General features: G+C 39.3%; 13 non-coding genes across 13 annotated transcripts; all 13 read left to right on the top strand.

The window, feature by feature from the left end:
- Nucleotides 1–462: 462 nt before the first annotated feature.
- TRNAI-AAU (transfer RNA isoleucine (anticodon AAU)) lies at nucleotides 463–536 on the top strand. The gene has a single exon. It is a non-coding gene; the product is annotated as a tRNA-Ile (tRNA).
- Nucleotides 537–1,700: 1,164 nt separating this feature from the next.
- On the top strand, nucleotides 1,701–1,774 carry TRNAI-AAU (transfer RNA isoleucine (anticodon AAU)). The gene has a single exon. It is a non-coding gene; the product is annotated as a tRNA-Ile (tRNA).
- A 1,170-nt stretch (nucleotides 1,775–2,944) lies between these two features.
- On the top strand, nucleotides 2,945–3,018 carry TRNAI-AAU (transfer RNA isoleucine (anticodon AAU)). The gene has a single exon. It is a non-coding gene; the product is annotated as a tRNA-Ile (tRNA).
- A 1,169-nt stretch (nucleotides 3,019–4,187) lies between these two features.
- On the top strand, nucleotides 4,188–4,261 carry TRNAI-AAU (transfer RNA isoleucine (anticodon AAU)). Its single transcript has one exon. It is a non-coding gene; the product is annotated as a tRNA-Ile (tRNA).
- Nucleotides 4,262–5,425: 1,164 nt separating this feature from the next.
- On the top strand, nucleotides 5,426–5,499 carry TRNAI-AAU (transfer RNA isoleucine (anticodon AAU)). Its single transcript has one exon. It is a non-coding gene; the product is annotated as a tRNA-Ile (tRNA).
- Nucleotides 5,500–7,668: 2,169 nt separating this feature from the next.
- TRNAI-AAU (transfer RNA isoleucine (anticodon AAU)) lies at nucleotides 7,669–7,742 on the top strand. Its single transcript has one exon. It is a non-coding gene; the product is annotated as a tRNA-Ile (tRNA).
- Nucleotides 7,743–8,906: 1,164 nt separating this feature from the next.
- On the top strand, nucleotides 8,907–8,980 carry TRNAI-AAU (transfer RNA isoleucine (anticodon AAU)). The gene has a single exon. It is a non-coding gene; the product is annotated as a tRNA-Ile (tRNA).
- A 2,169-nt stretch (nucleotides 8,981–11,149) lies between these two features.
- Nucleotides 11,150–11,223, top strand: TRNAI-AAU (transfer RNA isoleucine (anticodon AAU)). Its single transcript has one exon. It is a non-coding gene; the product is annotated as a tRNA-Ile (tRNA).
- A 1,164-nt stretch (nucleotides 11,224–12,387) lies between these two features.
- Nucleotides 12,388–12,461, top strand: TRNAI-AAU (transfer RNA isoleucine (anticodon AAU)). The gene has a single exon. It is a non-coding gene; the product is annotated as a tRNA-Ile (tRNA).
- Nucleotides 12,462–19,361: 6,900 nt separating this feature from the next.
- Nucleotides 19,362–19,435, top strand: TRNAI-AAU (transfer RNA isoleucine (anticodon AAU)). Its single transcript has one exon. It is a non-coding gene; the product is annotated as a tRNA-Ile (tRNA).
- A 1,170-nt stretch (nucleotides 19,436–20,605) lies between these two features.
- On the top strand, nucleotides 20,606–20,679 carry TRNAI-AAU (transfer RNA isoleucine (anticodon AAU)). Its single transcript has one exon. It is a non-coding gene; the product is annotated as a tRNA-Ile (tRNA).
- A 2,368-nt stretch (nucleotides 20,680–23,047) lies between these two features.
- TRNAI-AAU (transfer RNA isoleucine (anticodon AAU)) lies at nucleotides 23,048–23,121 on the top strand. Its single transcript has one exon. It is a non-coding gene; the product is annotated as a tRNA-Ile (tRNA).
- Nucleotides 23,122–24,291: 1,170 nt separating this feature from the next.
- TRNAI-AAU (transfer RNA isoleucine (anticodon AAU)) lies at nucleotides 24,292–24,365 on the top strand. Its single transcript has one exon. It is a non-coding gene; the product is annotated as a tRNA-Ile (tRNA).
- Nucleotides 24,366–24,749: the final 384 nt, after the last annotated feature.

Here is a 24,749-nt window from a genome sequence, read left to right as displayed (position 1 = left end):
ACTTTACCTCCATCTTCTCTCTTTGCTTTACTCGGTTGCAACGCTTTCAGGCAAACTTCCCATGCAGACTTAAAACTTCTTGTCTCAATCTTCTAAACTACAGCAGATCCACATATCAGCCTACATCTGGACAGGTGACCACACCATGGGATCCCAGAGCAGAGGGCAATGGGATTGCTAAAAGTCCAAAGACATGATAGTAGAAATCGCTGAAAACGCTTTCATACAAAAAAAATCCCTGACATCACTTGGAGTAAACATAGTGAAGGCCAGTCCTCTTTAGCATAGGTACAGCATCCAGGGTTATATTCCCTGATGGTCAGTGTTGGATTTCCTGTTTTTGTCTGTTTACGCTCCAAAGATCCTTTTGAGATTTTCACTCACTGGAGAACATATCTTAGCGATCACCATGATGTGTATGAAACCCTGCTCAGCAGAACATGTAACCAATAGTAAAACATGGGCCGGTTAGCTCAGCTGGTTAGAGCGTGGTGCTAATAACGCCAAGGTCACGGGTTCGATCCCTGTACGGGCCAAACATTTTAAGGTTATTCAGACTGTCTACTTCAAGGACACATTGTGAAAAACCGTCAAAGAGTATAAATTAGAAGTCATGGTTGTATGTGTTTATATACACAGCACCATTACAGAAAAACCAGTGAAGCAGTTTGCTTGTTATAGATTTAATTAATGTTCATTCCAGTAATATCAAAGCAAAAGTTGCGTTTCACTTAACTGTTCAGGCATGAGAATTGGATTTAGTTGACTTATTCCTAGAGTTCAAGTAACCAGTCTCCTGAAAGTTTACCAGCTTTTATTAAAACATTTGTCCCTCCAAGCTGCAAAAGGAATGTGAGGATCTGCAAAGTCATGAGAGAAAATGTCAATGGAAATCTTTTCTCGAACTAAAATTCTTGACTTTTCCATCCTCATCCAGTGCAATTTCAGCCAAAAATAGGGGATGCAGATTGCGTCACTGCACATGAACAATTTGCCAAATGATAACAGGTTGCATTAAAATGTTTCCTTTTCTAAGCCTGAAGAGAAATGTAAGGGTGCTCCAATGATTTTTACAAGTTTTGACAAACTTCAAGGATGCGGGATGAGAAATGAAGTTAGCTTGAAGCAATTCCTTAAAAACACAAGCATTAATCTAAAGATATTTAACCCTTCTTGATGACTGCTTAAGGATCCAGTGCACATGAGTTTGGCAGATGATGATAAAGAGTTCCTCTCGTACTTTACCTCCATCTTCTCTCTTTGCTTTACTCGGTTGCAACGCTTTCAGGCAAACTTCCCATGCAGACTTAAAACTTCTTGTCTCAATCTTCTAAACTACAGCAGATCCACATATCAGCCTACATCTGGACAGGTGACCACACCATGGGATCCCGGAGCAGAGGGCAATGGGATTTCTGAAAGTCCAAAGACGTGATAGTAGAAATCGCTGAAAATGCTTTCTCACAATAAAAATCCCTGACATCAATTGGAGTAAACATAGAGAAGGCCAGTCCTCTTTAGCATAGGGACTGCATCCAGGATTATATTCCCTGATGGTCAGTGTTGGATTTCTCGTTTTTGTCTGTTTTCGCTCCAAAGATCCTTTTGAGATTTTCACTCACTGGAGAACGTATCTTAGCGATCACCATGATGTCTATGAAACCCTGCTCAGCAGAACATGTAACCAAAAGTAAAACATGGGCCGGTTAGCTCAGCTGGTTAGAGCGTGGTGCTAATAACGCCAATGTCGCGGGTTCGATCCCCGTACGGGCCAAAAATTTTAAGGTTATTCAGACTGTCTACTTCATGGACACACTGTGAAAAACCGTCAAAGAGTATAAATTAGAAGTCATGGCTGTATGTGTTTATATACACAGCACCATTACAGAAAAACCAGTGAAGCAGTTTGCTTGTTATAGATTTAACTAATGTTCATTCCAGTAATATCAAAGAAAAAGCAAAAGTTGCGTTTCATTTAACTGTTTAGGCATGAGAATTGGATTTAGTTGACTTATTCCTAGAGTTCAAGTAACCAGTCTCCTGAAAGTTTACCAGCTTTTATTAAAACATTTGTCCCTCCAAGCTGCAAAAGGAATGTGAGGATCTGCAAAGTCATGAGAGAAAATGTCAATGGAAATCTTTTCTCGAACTAAAATTCTTGACTTTTCCATCCTCATCCAGTGCAATTTCAGCCAAAAATAGGGGATGCAGATTGCGTCACTGCACATGAACAATTTGCCAAATGATAACAGGTTGCATTAAAATGTTTCCTTTTCTAAGCCTGAAGAGAAATGTAAGGGTGCTCCAATGATTTTTACAAGTTTTAACAAACTTCAAGGATGCGGGATGAGAAATGAAGTTAGCTTGAAGCAATTCCTTAAAAACACAAGCATTAATCTAAAGATATTTAACCCTTCTTGATGACTGCTTAAGGATCCAGTGCACATGAGTTTGGCAGATGATGATAAAGAGTTCCTCTCGTACTTTACCTCCATCTTCTCTCTTTGCTTTACTCGGTTGCAACGCTTTCAGGCAAACTTCCCATGCAGACTTAAAACTTCTTGTCTCAATCTTCTAAACTACAGCAGATCCACATATCAGCCTACATCTGGACAGGTGACCACACCATGGCATCCCGGAGCAGAGGGCAATGGGATTTCTGAAAGTCCAAAGACGTGATAGTAGAAATCGCTGAAAATGCTTTCTCACAATAAAAATCCCTGACATCAATTGGAGTAAACATAGAGAAGGCCAGTCCTCTTTAGCATAGGGACTGCATCCAGGATTATATTCCCTGATGGTCAGTGTTGGATTTCTCGTTTTTGTCTGTTTTCGCTCCAAAGATCGTTTTGAGATTTTCACTCACTGGAGAACGTATCTTAGCGATCACCATGATGTCTATGAAACCCTGCTCAGCAGAACATGTAACCAATAGTAAAACATGGGCCGGTTAGCTCAGCTGGTTAGAGCGTGGTGCTAATAACGCCAAGGTCACGGGTTCGATCCCCGTACAGGCCAAACATTTTAAGGTTATTCAGACTGTCTACTTCGTGGACACATTGTGAAAAACCGTCAAAGAGTATAAATTAGAAGTCATGGCTGTATGTGTTTATATACACAGCACCATTACAGAAAAACCAGTGAAGCAGTTTGCTTGTTATAGATTTAACTAATGTTCATTCCAGTAATATCAAAGAAAAAGCAAAAGTTGCGTTTCATTTAACTGTTTAGGCATGAGAATTGGATTTAGTTGACTTATTCCTAGAGTTCAAGTAACAAGTCTCCTGAAAGTTTACCTGCTTTTATTAAAACATTTGTCCCTCCAAGCTGCAAAAGGAATGTGAGGATCTGCAAAGTCATGAGAGAAAATGTCAATGGAAAATTTTTCTGGAACTAAAATTCTTGACTTTTCCATCCTCATCCAGTGCAATTTCAGCCAAAAATAGGGGATGCAGATTGCGTCACTGCACATGACAATTTGCCAAATGATAACAGGTTGCATTAAAATGTTTCCTTTTCTAAGCCTGAAGAGAAATGTAAGGGTGCTCCAATGATTTTTACAAGTTTTGACAAACTTCAAGGATGCGGGATGAGAAATGAAGTTAGCTTGAAGCAATTCCTTAAAAACACAAGCATTAATCTAAAGATATTTAATCCTTCTTGATGACTGCTTAAGGATCCAGTGCACATGAGTTTGGCAGATGATGATAAAGAGTTCCTCTCGTACTTTACCTCCATCTTCTCTCTTTGCTTTACTCGGTTGCAACGCTTTCAGGCAAACTTCCCATGCAGACTTAAAACTTCTTGTCTCAATCTTCTAAACTACAGCAGATCCACATATCAGCCTACATCTGGACAGGTGACCACACCATGGGATCCCAGAGCAGAGGGCAATGGGATTGCTGAAAGTCCAAAGACATGATAGTAGAAATCGCTGAAAACGCTTTCATACAAAAAAAATCCCTGACATCAATTCTAGTAAACATAGTGAAGGCCAGTCCTCTTTAGCATAGGGACAGCATCCAGGGTTATATTCCCTGATGGTCAGTGTTGGATTTCTCGTTTTTGTCTGTTTACGCTCCAAAGATCCTTTTGAGATTTTCACTCACTGGAGAACATATCTTAGCGATCACCATGATGTGTATGAAACCCTGCTCAGCAGAACATGTAACCAATAGTAAAACATGGGCCGGTTAGCTCAGCTGGTTAGAGCGTGGTGCTAATAACGCCAAGGTCACGGGTTCGATCCCTGTACAGGCCAAACATTTTAAGGTTATTCAGACTGTCTACTTCAAGGACACATTGTGAAAAACCGTCAAAGAGTATAAATTAGAAGTCATGGCTGTATGTGTTTATATACACAGCACCATTACAGAAAAACCAGTGAAGCAGTTTGCTTGTTATAGATTTAATTAATGTTCATTCCAGTAATATCAAAGCAAAAGTTGCGTTTCACTTAACTGTTCAGGCATGAGAATTGGATTTAGTTGACTTATTCCTAGAGTTCAAGTAACCAGTCTCCTGAAAGTTTACCAGCTTTTATTAAAACATTTGTCCCTCCAAGCTGCAAAAGGAATGTGAGGATCTGCAAAGTCATGAGAGAAAATGTCAATGGAAATCTTTTCTCGAACTAAAATTCTTGACTTTTCCATCCTCATCCAGTGCAATTTCAGCCAAAAATAGGGGATGCAGATTGCGTCACTGCACATGAACAATTTGCCAAATGATAACAGGTTGCATTAAAATGTTTCCTTTTCTAAGCCTGAAGAGAAATGTAAGGGTGCTCCAATGATTTTTACAAGTTTTGACAAACTTCAAGGATGCGGGATGAGAAATGAAGTTAGCTTGAAGCAATTCCTTAAAAACACAAGCATTAATCTAAAGATATTTAACCCTTCTTGATGACTGCTTAAGGATCCAGTGCACATGAGTTTGGCAGATGATGATAAAGAGTTCCTCTCGTACTTTACCTCCATCTTCTCTCTTTGCTTTACTCGGTTGCAACGCTTTCAGGCAAACTTCCCATGCAGACTTAAAACTTCTTGTCTCAATCTTCTAAACTACAGCAGATCCACATATCAGCCTACATCTGGACAGGTGACCACACCATGGGATCCCGGAGCAGAGGGCAATGGGATTTCTGAAAGTCCAAAGACGTGATAGTAGAAATCGCTGAAAATGCTTTCTCACAATAAAAATCCCTGACATCAATTGGAGTAAACATAGAGAAGGCCAGTCCTCTTTAGCATAGGGACTGCATCCAGGATTATATTCCCTGATGGTCAGTGTTGGATTTCTCGTTTTTGTCTGTTTTCGCTCCAAAGATCCTTTTGAGATTTTCACTCACTGGAGAACGTATCTTAGCGATCACCATGATGTCTATGAAACCCTGCTCAGCAGAACATGTAACCAATAGTAAAACATGGGCCGGTTAGCTCAGCTGGTTAGAGCGTGGTGCTAATAACGCCAAGGTCACGGGTTCGATCCCCGTACAGGCCAAACATTTTAAGGTTATTCAGACTGTCTACTTCGTGGACACATTGTGAAAAACCGTCAAAGAGTATAAATTAGAAGTCATGGCTGTATGTGTTTATATACACAGCACCATTACAGAAAAACCAGTGAAGCAGTTTGCTTGTTATAGATTTAACTAATGTTCATTCCAGTAATATCAAAGAAAAAGCCAAAGTTGCGTTTCATTTAACTGTTTAGGCATGAGAATTGGATTTAGTTGACTTATTCCTAGAGTTCAAGTAACCAGTCTCCTGAAAGTTTACCAGCTTTTATTAAAACATTTGTCCCTCCAAGCTGCAAAAGGAATGTGAGGATCTGCAAAGTCATGAGAGAAAATGTCAATGGAAAATTTTTCTGGAACTAAAATTCTTGACTTTTCCATCCTCATCCAGTGCAATTTCAGCCAAAAATAGGGGATGCAGATTACGTCACTGCACATGAACAATTTGCCAAATGATAACAGGTTGCATTAAAATGTTTCCTTTTCTAAGCCTGAAGAGAAATGTAAGGGTGCTCCAATGATTTTTACAAGTTTTGACAAACTTCAAGGATGCGGGATGAGAAATGAAGTTAGCTTGAAGCAATTCCTTAAAAACACAAGCATTAATCTAAAGATATTTAACCCTTCTTGATGACTGCTTAAGGATCCAGTGCACATGAGTTTGGCAGATGATGATAAAGAGTTCCTCTCGTACTTTACCTCCATCTTCTCTCTTTGCTTTACTCGGTTGCACCGCTTTCAGGCAAACTTCCCATGCAGACTTAAAACTTCTTGTCTCAATCTTCTAAACTACAGCAGATCCACATATCAGCCTACGGGATCCCGGAGCAGAGGGCAATGGGATTTCTGAAAGTCCAAAGACGTGATAGTAGAAATCGCTGAAAATGCTTTCTCACAATAAAAATCCCTGACATCAATTGGAGTAAACATAGAGCGTGGTGCTAATAACGCCAAGGTCACGGGTTCGATCCCCGTACGGGCCAAACATTTTAAGGTTAATCAGACTGTCTACTTCAAGGACACATTGTGAAAAACCGTCAAAGAGTATAAATTAGAAGTCATGGCTGTATGTGTTTATATACACAGCACCATTACAGAAAAACCAATGAAGCAGTTTGCTTGTTATAGATTTAACTAATGTTCATTCCAGTAATATCAAAGAAAAAGCAAAAGTTGCGTTTCATTTAACTGTTTAGGCATGAGAATTGGATTTAGTTGACTTATTCCTAGAGTTCAAGTAGCCAGTCTCCTGAAAGTTTACCAGCTTTTATTAAAACATTTGTCCCTTCAAGCTGCAAAAGGAATGTGAGGATCTGCAAAGTCATGAGAGAAAATGTCAATGGAAATCTTTTCTCGAACTAAAATTATTGACTTTTCCATCCTCATCCAGTGCAATTTCAGCCAAAAATAGGGGATGCAGATTGCGTCACTGCACATGAACAATTTGCCAAATGATAACAGGTTGCATTAAAATGTTTCCTTTTCTAAGCCTGAAGAGAAATGTAAGGGTGCTCCAATGATTTTTACAAGTTTTGACAAACTTCAAGGATGCGGGATGAGAAATGAAGTTAGCTTGAAGCAATTCCTTAAAAACACAAGCATTAATCTAAAGATATTTAACCCTTCTTGATCACTGCTTAAGGATCCATTGCACATGAGTTTGGCAGATGATGATAAAGAGTTCCTCTCGTACTTTACCTCCATCTTCTCTCTTTGCTTTACTCGGTTGCAACGCTTTCAGGAAAACTTCCCATGCAGACTTAAAATTTCTTGTCTCAATCTTCTAAACTACAGCAGATCCACATATCAGCCTACATCTGGACAGGTGACCACACCATGGGATCCCGGAGCAGAGGGCAATGGGATTGCTGAAAGTCCAAAGACGTGATAGTAGAAATCGCTGAAAATGCTTTCTCACAATAAAAATCCCTGACATCAATTGGAGTAAACATAGTGAAGGCCAGTCCTCTTTAGCATAGGGACAGCATCCAGGGTTATATTCCCTGATGGTCAGTGTTGGATTTCTCGTTTTTGTCTGTTTACGCTCCAAAGATCCTTTTGAGATTTTCACTCACTAGAGAACATATCTTATCGATCACCATGATGTGTATGAAACCCTGCTCAGCAGAACATGTAACCAATAGTAAAACATGGGCCGGTTAGCTCAGCTGGTTAGAGCGTGGTGCTAATAACGCCAAGGTCACAGGTTCGATCCCCGTACGGGCCAAACATTTTAAGGTTATTCAGACTGTCTACTTCAAGGACACATTGTGAAAAACCGTCAAAGAGTATAAATTAGAAGTCATGGCTGTATGTGTTTATATACACAGCACCATTACAGAAAAACCAGTGAAGCAGTTTGCTTGTTATAGATTTAACTAATGTTCATTCCAGTAATATCAAAGCAAAGGTTGCGTTTCACTTAACTGTTTAGGCATGAGAATTGGATTTAGTTGACTTATTCCTAGAGTTCAAGTAACCAGTCTCCTGAAAGTTTACCAGCTTTTATTAAAACATTTGTCCCTCCAAGCTGCAAAAGGAATGTGAGGATCTGCAAAGTCATGAGAGAAAATGTCAATGGAAATCTTTTCTCGAACTAAAATTCTTGACTTTTCCATCCTCATCCAGTGCAATTTCAGCCAAAAATAGGGGATGCAGATTGCGTCACTGCACATGAACAATTTGTCAAATGATAACAGGTTGCATTAAAATGTTTTCTTTTCTAAGCCTGAAGAGAAATGTAAGGGTGCTCCAATGATTTTTACAAGTTTTGACAAACTTCAAGGATGCGGGATGAGAAATGAAGTTAGCTTAAAGCAATTCCTTAAAAACACAAGCATTAATCTAAAGATATTTAACCCTTCTTGATCACTGCTTAAGGATCCATTGCACATGAGTTTGGCAGATGATGATAAAGAGTTCCTCTCGTACTTTACCTCCATCTTCTCTCTTTGCTTTACTCGGTTGCAACGCTTTCAGGCAAACTTCCCATGCAGACTTAAAACTTCTTGTCTCAATCTTCTAAACTACAGCAGATCCACATATCAGCCTACATCTGGACAGGTGAGCACACCATGGGATCCCATAGCAGAGGGCAATGGGATTGCTGAAAGTCCAAAGACGTGATAGTAGAAATCGCTGAAAATGCTTTCATACAAAAAAAATCCCTGACATCAATTCTAGTAAACATAGTGAAGGCCAGTCCTCTTTAGCATAGGGACAGCATCCAGGGTTATATTCCCTGATGGTCAGTGTTGGATTTCTCGTTTTTGTCTGTTTACGCTCCAAAGATCCTTTTGAGATTTTCACTCACTGGAGAACATATCTTAGCGATCACCATGATGTGTATGAAACCCTGCTCAGCAGAACATGTAACCAATAGTAAAACATGGGCCGGTTAGCTCAGCTGGTTAGAGCGTGGTGCTAATAACACCAAGGTCACGGGTTCGATCCCCGTACGGGCCAAACATTTTAAGGTTATTCAGACTGTCTACTTCGTGGACACATTGTGAAAAACCGTCAAAGAGTATAAATTAGAAGTCATGGCTGTATGTGTTTATATACACAGCACCATTACAGAAAAACCAGTGAAGCAGTTTGCTTGTTATAGATTTAACTAATGTTCATTCCAGTAATATCAAAGAAAAAGCAAAAGTTGCGTTTCATTTAACTGTTTAGGCATGAGAATTGGATTTAGTTGACTTATTCCTAGAGTTCAAGTAACCAGTCTCCTGAAAGTTTACCAGCTTTTATTAAAACATTTGTCCCTCCAAGCTGCAAAAGGAATGTGAGGATCTGCAAAGTCATGAGAGAAAATGTCAATGGAAATCTTTTCTCGAACTAAAATTCTTGACTTTTCCATCCTCATCCAGTGCAATTTCAGCCAAAAATAGGGGATGCAGATTGCGTCACTGTACATGAACAATTTGCCAAATGATAACAGGTTGCATTAAAATGTTTCCTTTTCTAAGCCTGAAGAGAAATGTAAGGGTGCTCCAATGATTTTTACAAGTTTTGACAAACTTCAAGGATGCGGGATGAGAAATGAAGTTAGCTTGAAGCAATTCCTTAAAAACACAAGCATTAATCTGAAGATATTTAACCCTTCTTGATGACTGCTTAAGGATCCAGTGCACATGAGTTTGGCAGATGATGATAAAGAGTTCCTCTCGTACTTTACCTCCATCTTCTCTCTTTGCTTTACTCGGTTGCAACGCTTTCAGGCAAACTTCCCATGCAGACTTAAAACTTCTTGTCTCAATCTTCTAAACTACAGCAGATCCACATATAAGCCTACGGGATCCCGGAGCAGAGGGCAATGGGATTTCTGAAAGTCCAAAGATGTGATAGTAGAAATCGCTGAAAATGCTTTCTCACAATAAAAATCCCTGACATCAATTGGAGTAAAAATAGAGCGTGGTGCTAATAACGCCAAGGTCACGGGTTCGATCCCCGTACGGGCCAAACATTTTAAGGTTAATCAGACTGTCTACTTCAAGGACACATTGTGAAAAACCGTCAAAGAGTATAAATTAGAAGTCATGGCTGTATGTGTTTATATACACAGCACCATTACAGAAAAACCAGTGAAGCAGTTTGCTTGTTATAGATTTAACTAATGTTCATTCCAGTAATATCAAAGAAAAAGCAAAAGTTGCGTTTCATTTAACTGTTTAGGCATGAGAATTGGATTTAGTTGACTTATTCCTAGAGTTCAAGTAGCCAGTCTCCTGAAAGTTTACCAGCTTTTATTAAAACATTTGTCCCTTCAAGCTGCAAAAGGAATGTGAGGATCTGCAAAGTCATGAGAGAAAATGTCAATGGAAATCTTTTCTCGAACTAAAATTATTGACTTTTCCATCCTCATCCAGTGCAATTTCAGCCAAAAATAGGGGATGCAGATTGCGTCACTGCACATGAACAATTTGCCAAATGATAACAGGTTGCATTAAAATGTTTCCTTTTCTAAGCCTGAAGAGAAATGTAAGGGTGCTCCAATGATTTTTACAAGTTTTGACAAACTTCAAGGATGCGGGATGAGAAATAAAGTTAGCTTGAAGCAATTCCTTAAAAACACAAGCATTAATCTAAAGATATTTAACCCTTCTTGATCACTGCTTAAGGATCCATTGCACATGAGTTTGGCAGATGATGATAAAGAGTTCCTCTCGTACTTTACCTCCATCTTCTCTCTTTGCTTTACTCGGTTGCAATGCTTTCAGGCAAACTTCCCATGCAGACTTAAAACTTCTTGTCTCAATCTTCTAAACTACAGCAGATCCACATATCAGCCTACATCTGGACAGGTGACCACACCATGGGATCCCAGAGCAGAGGGCAATGGGATTGCTGAAAGTCCAAAGACGTGATAGTAGAAATCGCTGAAAATGCTTTCATACAAAAAAAATCCCTGACATCAATTCTAGTAAACATAGTGAAGGCCAGTCCTCTTTAGCATAGGGACAGCATCCAGGGTTATATTCCCTGATGGTCAGTGTTGGATTTCTCGTTTTTGTCTGTTTACGCTCCAAAGATCCTTTTGAGATTTTCACTCACTAGAGAACATATCTTATCGATCACCATGATGTGTATGAAACCCTGCTCAGCAGAACATGTAACCAATAGTAAAACATGGGCCGGTTAGCTCAGCTGGTTAGAGCGTGGTGCTAATAACGCCAAGGTCACAGGTTCGATCCCCGTACGGGCCAAACATTTTAAGGTTATTCAGACTGTCTACTTCAAGGACACATTGTGAAAAACCGTCAAAGAGTATAAATTAGAAGTCATGGCTGTATGTGTTTATATACACAGCACCATTACAGAAAAACCAGTGAAGCAGTTTGCTTGTTATAGATTTAATTAATGTTCATTCCAGTAATATCAAAGCAAAGGTTGCGTTTCACTTAACTGTTTAGGCATGAGAATTGGATTTAGTTGACTTATTCCTAGAGTTCAAGTAACCAGTCTCCTGAAAGTTTACCAGCTTTTATTAAAACATTTGTCCCTCCAAGCTGCAAAAGGAATGTGAGGATCTGCAAAGTCATGAGAGAAAATGTCAATGGAAATCTTTTCTCGAACTAAAATTCTTGACTTTTCCATCCTCATCCAGTGCAATTTCAGCCAAAAATAGGGGATGCAGATTGCGTCACTGCACATGAACAATTTGTCAAATGATAACAGGTTGCATTAAAATGTTTTCTTTTCTAAGCCTGAAGAGAAATGTAAGGGTGCTCCAATGATTTTTACAAGTTTTGACAAACTTCAAGGATGCGGGATGAGAAATGAAGTTAGCTTAAAGCAATTCCTTAAAAACACAAGCATTAATCTAAAGATATTTAACCCTTCTTGATCACTGCTTAAGGATCCATTGCACATGAGTTTGGCAGATGATGATAAAGAGTTCCTCTCGTACTTTACCTCCATCTTCTCTCTTTGCTTTACTCGGTTGCAACGCTTTCAGGCAAACTTCCCATGCAGACTTAAAACTTCTTGTCTCAATCTTCTAAACTACAGCAGATCCACATATCAGCCTACATCTGGACAGGTGAGCACACCATGGGATCCCATAGCAGAGGGCAATGGGATTGCTGAAAGTCCAAAGACGTGATAGTAGAAATCGCTGAAAATGCTTTCATACAAAAAAAATCCCTGACATCAATTCTAGTAAACATAGTGAAGGCCAGTCCTCTTTAGCATAGGGACAGCATCCAGGGTTATATTCCCTGATGGTCAGTGTTGGATTTCTCGTTTTTGTCTGTTTACGCTCCAAAGATCCTTTTGAGATTTTCACTCACTGGAGAACATATCTTAGCGATCACCATGATGTGTATGAAACCCTGCTCAGCAGAACATGTAACCAATAGTAAAACATGGGCCGGTTAGCTCAGCTGGTTAGAGCGTGGTGCTAATAACACCAAGGTCACGGGTTCGATCCCCGTACGGGCCAAACATTTTAAGGTTATTCAGACTGTCTACTTCGTGGACACATTGTGAAAAACCGTCAAAGAGTATAAATTAGAAGTCATGGCTGTATGTGTTTATATACACAGCACCATTACAGAAAAACCAGTGAAGCAGTTTGCTTGTTATAGATTTAACTAATGTTCATTCCAGTAATATCAAAGAAAAAGCAAAAGTTGCGTTTCATTTAACTGTTTAGGCATGAGAATTGGATTTAGTTGACTTATTCCTAGAGTTCAAGTAACCAGTCTCCTGAAAGTTTACCAGCTTTTATTAAAACATTTGTCCCTCCAAGCTGCAAAAGGAATGTGAGGATCTGCAAAGTCATGAGAGAAAATGTCAATGGAAATCTTTTCTCGAACTAAAATTCTTGACTTTTCCATCCTCATCCAGTGCAATTTCAGCCAAAAATAGGGGATGCAGATTGCGTCACTGTACATGAACAATTTGCCAAATGATAACAGGTTGCATTAAAATGTTTCCTTTTCTAAGCCTGAAGAGAAATGTAAGGGTGCTCCAATGATTTTTACAAGTTTTGACAAACTTCAAGGATGCGGGATGAGAAATGAAGTTAGCTTGAAGCAATTCCTTAAAAACACAAGCATTAATCTGAAGATATTTAACCCTTCTTGATGACTGCTTAAGGATCCAGTGCACATGAGTTTGGCAGATGATGATAAAGAGTTCCTCTCGTACTTTACCTCCATCTTCTCTCTTTGCTTTACTCGGTTGCAACGCTTTCAGGCAAACTTCCCATGCAGACTTAAAACTTCTTGTCTCAATCTTCTAAACTACAGCAGATCCACATATAAGCCTACGGGATCCCGGAGCAGAGGGCAATGGGATTTCTGAAAGTCCAAAGATGTGATAGTAGAAATCGCTGAAAATGCTTTCTCACAATAAAAATCCCTGACATCAATTGGAGTAAAAATAGAGCGTGGTGCTAATAACGCCAAGGTCACGGGTTCGATCCCCGTACGGGCCAAACATTTTAAGGTTAATCAGACTGTCTACTTCAAGGACACATTGTGAAAAACCGTCAAAGAGTATAAATTAGAAGTCATGGCTGTATGTGTTTATATACACAGCACCATTACAGAAAAACCAGTGAAGCAGTTTGCTTGTTATAGATTTAACTAATGTTCATTCCAGTAATATCAAAGAAAAAGCAAAAGTTGCGTTTCATTTAACTGTTTAGGCATGAGAATTGGATTTAGTTGACTTATTCCTAGAGTTCAAGTAGCCAGTCTCCTGAAAGTTTACCAGCTTTTATTAAAACATTTGTCCCTTCAAGCTGCAAAAGGAATGTGAGGATCTGCAAAGTCATGAGAGAAAATGTCAATGGAAATCTTTTCTCGAACTAAAATTATTGACTTTTCCATCCTCATCCAGTGCAATTTCAGCCAAAAATAGGGGATGCAGATTGCGTCACTGCACATGAACAATTTGCCAAATGATAACAGGTTGCATTAAAATGTTTCCTTTTCTAAGCCTGAAGAGAAATGTAAGGGTGCTCCAATGATTTTTACAAGTTTTGACAAACTTCAAGGATGCGGGATGAGAAATAAAGTTAGCTTGAAGCAATTCCTTAAAAACACAAGCATTAATCTGAAGATATTTAACCCTTCTTGATGACTGCTTAAGGATCCAGTGCACATGAGTTTGGCAGATGATGATAAAGAGTTCCTCTCGTACTTTACCTCCATCTTCTCTCTTTGCTTTACTCGGTTGCAACGCTTTCAGGCAAACTTCCCATGCAGACTTAAAACTTCTTGTCTCAATCTTCTAAACTACAGCAGATCCACATATAAGCCTACGGGATCCCGGAGCAGAGGGCAATGGGATTTCTGAAAGTCCAAAGATGTGATAGTAGAAATCGCTGAAAATGCTTTCTCACAATAAAAATCCCTGACATCAATTGGAGTAAAAATAGAGCGTGGTGCTAATAACGCCAAGGTCACAGGTTCGATCCCCGTACGGGCCAAACATTTTAAGGTTAATCAGACTGTCTACTTCAAGGACACATTGTGAAAAACCGTCAAAGAGTATAAATTAGAAGTCATGGCTGTATGTGTTTATATACACAGCACCATTACAGAAAAACCAGTGAAGCAGTTTGCTTGTTATAGATTTAACTAATGTTCATTCCAGTAATATCAAAGAAAAAGCAAAAGTTGCGTTTCATTTAACTGTTTAGGCATGAGAATTGGATTTAGTTGACTTATTCCTAGAGTTCAAGTAGCCAGTCTCCTGAAAGTTTACCAGCTTTTATTAAAACATTTGTCCCTTCAAGCTGCAAAAGGAATGTGAGGATCTGCAAAGTCATGAGAGAAAATGTCAATGGAAATCTTTTCTCGAACTAAAATTATTGACTTTTCCATCCTCATCCAGTGCAATTTCAGCCAAAAATAGGGGATGCAGATTGCGTCACTGCACATGAACAATTTGCCAAATGATAACAGGTTGCATTAAAATGTTTCCTTTTCTAAGCCTGAAGAGAAATGTAAGGGTGCTCCAATGATTTTTACAAGTTTTGACAAACTTCAAGGATGCGGGATGAGAAATAAAGTTAGCTTGAAGCAATTCCTTAAAAACACAAGCATTAATCTAAAGATATTTAACCCTTCTTGATCACTGCTTAAGGATCCATTGCACATGAGTTTGGCAGATGATGATAAAGAGTTCCTCTCGTACTTTACCTCCATCTTCTCTCTTTGCTTTACTCGGTTGCAATGCTTTCAGGCAAACTTCCCATGCAGACTTAAAACTTCTTGTCTCAATCTTCTAAACTACAGCAGATCCACATATCAGCCTACATCTGGACAGGTGACCACACCATGGGATCCCAGAGCAGAGGGCAATGGGATTGCTGAAAGTCCAAAGACGTGATAGTAGAAATCGCTGAAAATGCTTTCATACAAAAAAAATCCCTGACATCAATTGGAGTAAACATAGTGAAGGCCAGTCCTCTTTAGCATAGGGACAGCATCCAGGGTTATAATCCCTGATGGTCAGTGTTGGATTTCTTGTTTTTGTCTGTTTACGCTCCAAAGATCCTTTTGAGATTTTCACTCACTGGAGAACATATCTTAGAGATCACCATGCTGTGTATGAAACCCTGCTCAGCAGAACATGTAGCCAATAGTAAAACATGGGCCGGTTATCTCAGCTGGTTAGAGCATGGTGCTAATAACGCCAAGGTCGCAGGTTCGATCCCCGTACGGGCCAAAAATTATAAGGTTATTCAGACTGTCTACTTCGTGGACACATTGTGAAAAACCGTCAAAGAGTATAAATTAGAAGTCATGGCTGTATGTGTTTATATACACAGCACCATTACAGAAAAACCAGTGAAGCAGTTTGCTTGTTATAGATTTAACTAATGTTCATTCCAGTAATATCAAAGAAAAAGCAAAAGTTGCTTTTCACTTAACTGTTTAGGCATGAGAATTGGATTTAGTTGACTTATTCCTAGAGTTCAAGCAACCAGTCTCCTGAAAGTTTACCAGCTTTTATTAAAACATTTGTCCCTTCAAGCTGCAAAAGGAATGTGAGGATCTGCAAAGTCATGAGAGAAAATGTCAATGGAAATCTTTTCTCGAACTAAAATTCTTGACTTTTCCATCCTCATCCAGTGCAATTTCAGCCAAAAATAGGGGATGCTGATTGCGTCACTGCACATGAGCAATTTGCCAAATGATAACAGGTTGCATTAAAATGTTTCCTTTTCTAAGCCTGAAGAGAAATGTAAGGGTGCTCCAATGATTTTTACAAGTTTTGACAAACTTCAAGGATGCGGGATGAGAAATGAAGTTAGCTTGAAGCAATTCCTTAAAAACACAAGCATTAATCTAAAGATATTTAACCCTTCTTGATGACTGCTTAAGGATCCAGTGCACATGAGTTTGGCAGATGATGATAAAGAGTTCCTCTCGTACTTTACCTCCCTCTTCTCTCTTTGCTTTACTCGGTTGCAACGCTTTCAGGCAAACTTCCCATGCAGACTTAAAACTTCTTGTCTCAATCTTCTAAACTACAGCAGATCCACATATCAGCCTACATCTGGACAGGTGACCACACCATGGGATCCCAGGGCAGAGGGCAATGGGATTGCTGAAAGTCCAAAGACGTGATAGTAGAAATCGCTGAAAATGCTTTCATACAAAAAAAATCCCTGACATCAATTGGAGTAAACATAGTGAAGGCCAGTCCTCTTTAGCATAGGGACAGCATCCAGGGTTATATTCCCTGATGGTCAGTGTTGGATTTCTCGTTTTTGTCTGTTTACGCTCCAAAGATCCTTTTGAGATTTTCACTCACTGGAGAACATATCTTAGCGATCACCATGATGTGTATGAAACCCTGCTCAGCAGAACATGTAACCAATAGTAAAACATGGGCAGGTTAGCTCAGCTGGTTAGAGCGTGGTGCTAATAACGCCAATGTCGCGTGTTCGATCCCCGTACGGGCCAAAAATTTTAAGGTTATTCAGACTGTCTACTTCGTGGACACATTGTGAAAAACCGTCAAAGAGTATAAATTAGAAGTCATGGCTGTATGTGTTTATATACACAGCACCATTACAGAAAAACCAGTGAAGCAGTTTGCTTGTTATAGATTTAACTAATGTTCATTCCAGTAATATCAAAGAAAAAGCAAAAGTTGCGTTTCACTTAACTGTTTAGGCATGAGAATTGGATTTAGTTGACTTATTCCTAAAGTTCAAGTAACCAGTCTCCTGAAAGTTTACCAGCTTTTATTAAAACATTTGTCCCTTCAAGCTGCAAAAGGAATGTGAGGATCTGCAAAGTCATGAGAGAAAATGTCAATGGAAATCTTTTCTCGAACTAAAATTCTTGACTTTTCCATCCTCATCCAGTGCAATTTCAGCCAAAAATAGGGGATGCAGATTGCATCACTGCACATGAACAATTTGCCAAATGATAACAGGTTGCATTAAAATGTTTCCTTTTCTAAGCCTGAAGAGAAATGTAAGGGTGCTCCAATGATTTTTACAAGTTTTGACAAACTTCAAGGATGCGGGATGAGAAATGAAGTTAGCTTGAAGCAATTCCTTAAAAACACAAGCATTAATCTAAAGATATTTAACCCTTCTTGATGACTGCTTAAGGATCCAGTGCACATGAGTTTGGCAGATGATGATAAAGAGTTCCTCTCGTACTTTACCTCCATCTTCTCTCTTTGCTTTACTCGGTTGCAACGCTTTCAGGCAAACTTCCCATGCAGACTTAAAACTTCTTGTCTCAATCTTCTAAACTACAGCAGATCCACATATCAGCCTACATCTGGACAGGTGACCACACCATGGGATCCCGGAGCAGAGGGCAATGGGATTTCTGAAAGTCCAAAGACGTGATAGTAGAAATCGCTGAAAATGCTTTCTCACAATAAAAATCCCTGACATCAAATGAAGTAAACATAGTGAAGGCCAGTCCTCTTTAGCATAGGGACAGCATCCAGGGTTATATTCCCTGATGGTCAGTGTTGGATTTCTCGTTTTTGTCTGTTTACGCTCCAAAGATCCTTTTGAGATTTTCACTCACTGGAGAACATATGTTAGCGATCACCATGATGTGTATGAAACCCTGCTCAGCAGAACATGTAACCAATAGTAAAACATGGGCCGGTTAGCTCAGCTGGTTAGAGCATGGTGCTAATAACGCCAACATCACAGGTTCGATCCCCGTACGGGCCAAACATTTTAAGGTTATTCAGACTGTCTACTTCAAGGACACATTGTGAAAAACCGTCAAAGAGTATAAATTAGAAGTCATGGCTGTATGTGTTTATATACACAGCACCATTACAGAAAAACCAGTGAAGCAGTTTGCTTGTTATAGATTTAATTAATGTTCATTTCAGTAATATCAAAGAAAAAGCAAAAGTTGCGTTTCATTTAACTGTTTAGGCATGAGAATTGGATTTAGTTGACTTATTCCTAGAGTTCAAGTAGCCAGTCTCCTGAAAGTTTACCAGCTTTTATTAAAACATTTGTCCCTTCAAGCTGCAAAAGGAATGTGAGGATCTGCAAAGTCATGAGAGAAAATGTCAATGGAAATCTTTTCTCGAACTAAAATTATTGACTTTTCCATCCTCATCCAGTGCAATTTCAGCCAAAAATAGGGGATGCAGATTGCGTCACTGCACATGAACAATTTGCCAAATGATAACAGGTTGCATTAAAATGTTTCCTTTTCTAAGCCTGAAGAGAAATGTAAGGGTGCTCCAATGATTTTTACAGGTTTTCACAAACTTCAAGGATGCGGGATGAGAAATGAAGTTAGCTTGAAGCAATTCCTTAAAAACACAAGCATTAATCTAAAGATATTTAACCCTTCTTGATCACTGCTTAAGGATCCATTGCACATGAGTTTGGCAGATGATGATAAAGAGTTCCTCTCGTACTTTACCTCCATCTTCTCTCTTTGCTTTACTCGGTTGCAACGCTTTCAGGCAAACTTCCCATGCAGACTTAAAACTTCTTGTCTCAATCTTCTAAACTACAGCAGATCCACATATCAGCCTACATCTGGACAGGTGACCACACCATGGGATCCCGGAGCAGAGGGCAATGGGATTGCTGAAAGTCCAAAGACGTGATAGTAGAAATCGCTGAAAATGCTTTCTCACAATAAAAATCCCTGACATCAATTGGAGTAAACATAGAGAAGGCCAGTCCTCTTTAGCATAGGGACTGCATCCAGGATTATATTCCCTGATGGTCAGTGTTGGATTTCTCGTTTTTGTCTGTTTTCGCTCCAAAGATCCTTTTGAGATTTTCACTCACTGGAGAACGTAACTTAGCGATCACCATGATGTCTATGAAACCCTGCTCAGGAGAACATGTAACCAATAGTAAAACATGGGCCGGTTAGCTCAGCTGGTTAGAGCATGGTGCTAATAACGCCAAGGTCGCGGGTTCGATCCCCGTACGGGCCAAAAATTTTAAGGTTATTCAGACTGTCTACTTCAAGGACACATTGTGAAAAACCGTCAAAGAGTATAAATTAGAAGTCATGGCTGTATGTGTTTATATACACAGCACCATTACAGAAAAACCAGTGAAGCAGTTTGCTTGTTATAGATTTAATTAATGTTCATTCCAGTAATATCAAAGAAAAAGCAAAAGTTGCGTTTCATTTAACTGTTTAGGCATGAGAATTGGATTTAGTTGACTTATTCCTAGAGTTCAAGTAGCCAGTCTCCTGAAAGTTTACCAGCTTTTATTAAAACATTTGTCCCTTCAAGCTGCAAAAGGAATGTGAGGATCTGCAAAGTCATGAGAGAAAATGTCAATGGAAATCTTTTCTCGAACTAAAATTATTGACTTTTCCATCCTCATCCAGTGCAATTTCAGCCAAAAATAGGGGATGCAGATTGCGTCACTGCACATGAACAATTTGCCAAATGATAACAGGTTGCATTAAAATGTTTCCTTTTCTAAGCCTGAAGAGAAATGTAAGGGTGCTCCAATGATTTTTACAGGTTTTCACAAACTTCAAGGATGCGGGATGAGAAATGAAGTTAGCTTGAAGCAATTCCTTAAAAACACAAGCATTAATCTAAAGATATTTAACCCTTCTTGATCACTGCTTAAGGATCCATTGCACATGAGTTTGGCAGATGATGATAAAGAGTTCCTCTCGTACTTTACCTCCATCTTCTCTCTTTGCTTTACTCGGTTGCAACGCTTTCAGGCAAACTTCCCATGCAGACTTAAAACTTCTTGTCTCAATCTTCTAAACTACAGCAGATCCACATATCAGCCTACATCTGGACAGGTGACCACACCATGGGATCCCGGAGCAGAGGGCAATGGGATTGCTGAAAGTCCAAAGACGTGATAGTAGAAATCGCTGAAAATGCTTTCTCACAATAAAAATCCCTGACATCAATTGGAGTAAACATAGAGAAGGCCAGTCCTCTTTAGCATAGGGACTGCATCCAGGATTATATTCCCTGATGGTCAGTGTTGGATTTCTCGTTTTTGTCTGTTTTCGCTCCAAAGATCCTTTTGAGATTTTCACTCACTGGAGAACGTAACTTAGCGATCACCATGATGTCTATGAAACCCTGCTCAGGAGAACATGTAACCAATAGTAAAACATGGGCCGGTTAGCTCAGCTGGTTAGAGCATGGTGCTAATAACGCCAAGGTCACGGGTTCGATCCCCGTACAGGCCAAAAATTTTAAGGTTATTCAGACTGTCTACTTCGTGGACACATTGTGAAAAACCGTCAAAGAGTATAAATTAGAAGTCATGGCTGTATGTGTTTATATACACAGCACCATTACAGAAAAACCAGTGAAGCAGTTTGCTTGTTATAGATTTAACTAATGTTCATTCCAGTAATATCAAAGAAAAAGCAAAAGTTGCATTTCACTTAACTGTTTAGGCATGAGAATTGGATTTAGTTGACTTATTCCTAGAGTTCAAGTAACCAGTCTCCTGAAAGTTTACCAGCTTTTATTAAAACATTTGTCCCTTCAAGCTGCAAAAGGAATGTGAGGATCTGCAAAGTCATGAGAGAAAATGTCAATGGAAATCTTTTCTCGAACTAAAATTCTTGACTTTTCCATCCTCATCCAGTGCAATTTCAGCCAAAAATAGGGGATGCAGATTGCGTCACTGCACATGAACAATTAGCCAAATGATAACAGGTTGCATTAAAATGTTTCCTTTTCTAAGCCTGAAGAGAAATGTAAGGGTGCTCCAATGATTTTTACAAGTTTTGACAAACTTCAAGGATGCGGGATGAGAAATGAAGTTAGCTTGAAGCAATTCCTTAAAAACACAAGCATTAATCTAAAGATATTTAACCCTTCTTGATAACTGCTTAAGGATCCAGTGCACATGAGTTTGGCAGATGATAATAAAGAGTTCCTCTCGTACTTTACCTCCATCTTCTCTCTTTCAGGCAAACTTCCCATGCAGACTTAAAACTTCTTGTCTCAATCTTCTAAACTACAGCAGATCCACATATCAGCCTACATCTGGACAGGTGACCACACCATGGGATCCCGGAGCAGAGGGCAATGGGATTGCTGAAAGTCCAAAGACGTGATAGTAGAAATCGCTGAAAATGCTTTCTCACAATAAAAATCCCTGACATCAAATGGAGTAAACATAGTGAAGGCCAGTCCTCTTTAGCATAGGGACAGCATCCAGGGTTATATTCCCTGATGGTCAGTGTTGGATTTCTCGTTTTTGTCTGTTTACGCTCCAAAGATCCTTTTGAGATTTTCACTCACTGGAGAACATATCTTAGCGATCACCATGATGTGTATGAAACCCTGCTCAGCAGAACATGTAACCAATAGTAAAACATGGGCCGGTTAGCTCAGCTGGTTAGAGCGTGGTGCTAATAACACCAATGTCGCGGGTTCGATCTCCGTACAGGCCAAAAATTTTAAGGTTATTCAGACTGTCTACTTCGTGGACACATTGTGAAAAACCGTCAAAGAGTATAAATTAGAAGTCATGGCTCTATGTGTTTATATACACAGCACCATTACAGAAAAACCAGTGAAGCGGTTTGCTTGTTATAGATTTAACTAATGTTCATTCCAGTAATATCAAAGAAAAAGCAAAAGTTGCATTTCACTTAACTGTTTAGGCATGAGAATTGGATTTAGTTGACTTATTCCTAGAGTTCAAGTAACCAGTCTCCTGAAAGTTTACCAGCTTTTATTAAAACATTTGTCCCTTCAAGCTGCAAAAGGAATGTGAGGATCTGCAAAGTCATGAGAGAAAATGTCAATGGAAATCTTTTCTCGAACTAAAATTCTTGACTTTTCCATCCTCATCCAGTGCAATTTCAGCCAAAAATAGGGGATGCAGATTGCGTCACTGCACATGAACAATTTGCCAAATGATAACAGGTTGCATTAAAATGTTTCCTTTTCTAAGCCTGAAGAGAAATGTAAGGGTGCTCCAATGATTTTTACAAGTTTTGACAAACTTCAAGGATGCGGGATGAGAAATGAAGTTAGCTTGAAGCAATTCCTTAAAAACACAAGCATTAATCTAAAGATATTTAACCCTTCTTGATGACTGCTTAAGGATCCAGTGCACATGAGTTTGGCAGATGATAATAAAGAGTTCCTCTCGTACTTTACCTCCATCTTCTCTCTTTCAGGCAAACTTCCCATGCAGACTTAAAACTTCTTGTCTCAATCTTCTAAACTACAGCAGATCCACATATCAGCCTACATCTGGACAGGTGACCACACCATGGGATCCCGGAGCAGAGGGCAATGGGATTGCTGAAAGTCCAAAGACATGATAGTAGAAATCGCTGAAAATGCTTTCTCACAATAAAAATCCCTGACATCAAATGGAGTAAACATAGTGAAGGCCAGTCCTCTTTAGCATAGGGACAGCATCCAGGGTTATATTCCCTGATGGTCAGTGTTGGATTTCTCGTTTTTGTCTGTTTACGCTCCAAAGATCCTTTTGAGATTTTCACTCACTGGAGAACATATCTTAGCGATCACCATGATGTGTATGAAACCCTGCTCAGCAGAACATGTAACCAATCGTAAAACATGGGCCGGTTAGCTCAGCTGGTTAGAGCGTGGTGCTAATAACGCCAAGGTTGAGGGTTCGATCCCCGTATGGGCCAAACATTTTAAGGTTATTCAGACTGTCTACTTCGTGGACACATTGTGAAAAACCGTCAAAGAGTATAAATTAGAAGTCATGGCTGTATGTGTTTATATACACAGCACCATTACAGAAAAACCAGTGAAGCAGTTTGCTTGTTATAGATTTAACTAATGTTCATTCCAGTAATATCAAAGAAAAAGCAAAAGTTGCGTTTCACTTAACTGTTTAGGCATGAGAATTGGATTTAGTTGACTTATTCCTAGAGTTCAAGTAGCCAGTCTCCTGAAAGTTTACTAGCTTTTATTAAAACATTTCACCCTTCAAGCTGGAAAAGGAATGTGAGGATCTGCAAAGTCATGAGAGAAAATGTCAATAGAAATCTTTTCTCGAACTAAAATTCCTGACTTTTCCATCCTCACCCAGTGCAATTTCAGCAAAAAATAGGGGATGCAGATTGCGTCACTGCACATGAACAATTTGCCAAATGATAACAGGTTGCATTAAAATGTTTCCTTTTCTAAGCCTGAAGAGAAATGTAAGGGTGCTCCAATGATTTTTACAAGTTTTGACAAACTTCAAGGATGCGGGATGAGAAATGAAATTAGCTTGAAGCAATTCCTTAAAAACACAAGCATTAATCTAAAGATATTTAACCCTTCATAATGACTGCTTAAGGATCCAGTGCACATGAGTTTGGCAGATGATGATAAAGAGTTCCTCTCGTACTTTACCTCCATCTTCTCTCTTTGCTTTATTCGGTTGCAACGCTTTCAGGCAAACTTCCCATGCAGACTTAAAACTTCTTGTCTCAATCTTCTAAACTACAGCAGATCCACATATCAGCCTACATCTGGACAGGTGACCACACCATGGGATCCCGGAGCAGAGGGCAATGGGATTGCTGAAAGTCCAAAGACGTGATAGTAGAAATCGCTGAAAATGCTTTCTCACAATAAAAATCCCTGACATCAAATGGAGTAAACATAGTGAAGGCCAGTCCTCTTTAGCATAGGGACAGCATCCAGGGTTATATTCCCTGATGGTCAGTGTTGGATTTCTCGTTTTTGTCTGTTTACGCTCCAAAGATCCTTTTGAGATTTTCACTCACTGGAGAACATATCTTAGCGATCACCATGATGTGTATGAAACCCTGCTCAGCAGAACATGTAACCAATAGTAAAACATGGGCCGGTTAGCTCAGCTGGTTAGAGCGTGGTGCTAATAACGCCAATGTCGCGGGTTCGATCTCCGTACAGGCCAAAAATTTTAAGGTTATTCAGACTGTCTACTTCGTGGACACATTGTGAAAAACCGTCAAAGAGTATAAATTAGAAGTCATGGCTCTATGTGTTTATATACACAGCACCATTACAGAAAAACCAGTGAAGCAGTTTGCTTGTTATAGATTTAACTAATGTTCATTCCAGTAATATCAAAGAAAAAGCAAAAGTTGCATTTCACTTAACTGTTTAGGCATGAGAATTGGATTTAGTTGACTTATTCCTAGAGTTCAAGTAACCAGTCTCCTGAAAGTTTACCAGCTTTTATTAAAACATTTGTCCCTTCAAGCTGCAAAAGGAATGTGAGGATCTGCAAAGTCATGAGAGAAAATGTCAATGGAAATCTTTTCTCGAACTAAAATTC

This window comes from Mixophyes fleayi (genome assembly GCF_038048845.1).
Source record: "Mixophyes fleayi isolate aMixFle1 chromosome 2 unlocalized genomic scaffold, aMixFle1.hap1 SUPER_2_unloc_3, whole genome shotgun sequence".
Taxonomy (NCBI): Eukaryota; Metazoa; Chordata; class Amphibia; order Anura; family Limnodynastidae; genus Mixophyes; species Mixophyes fleayi.
This window is presented reverse-complemented; position numbering and strand designations above follow the sequence as displayed.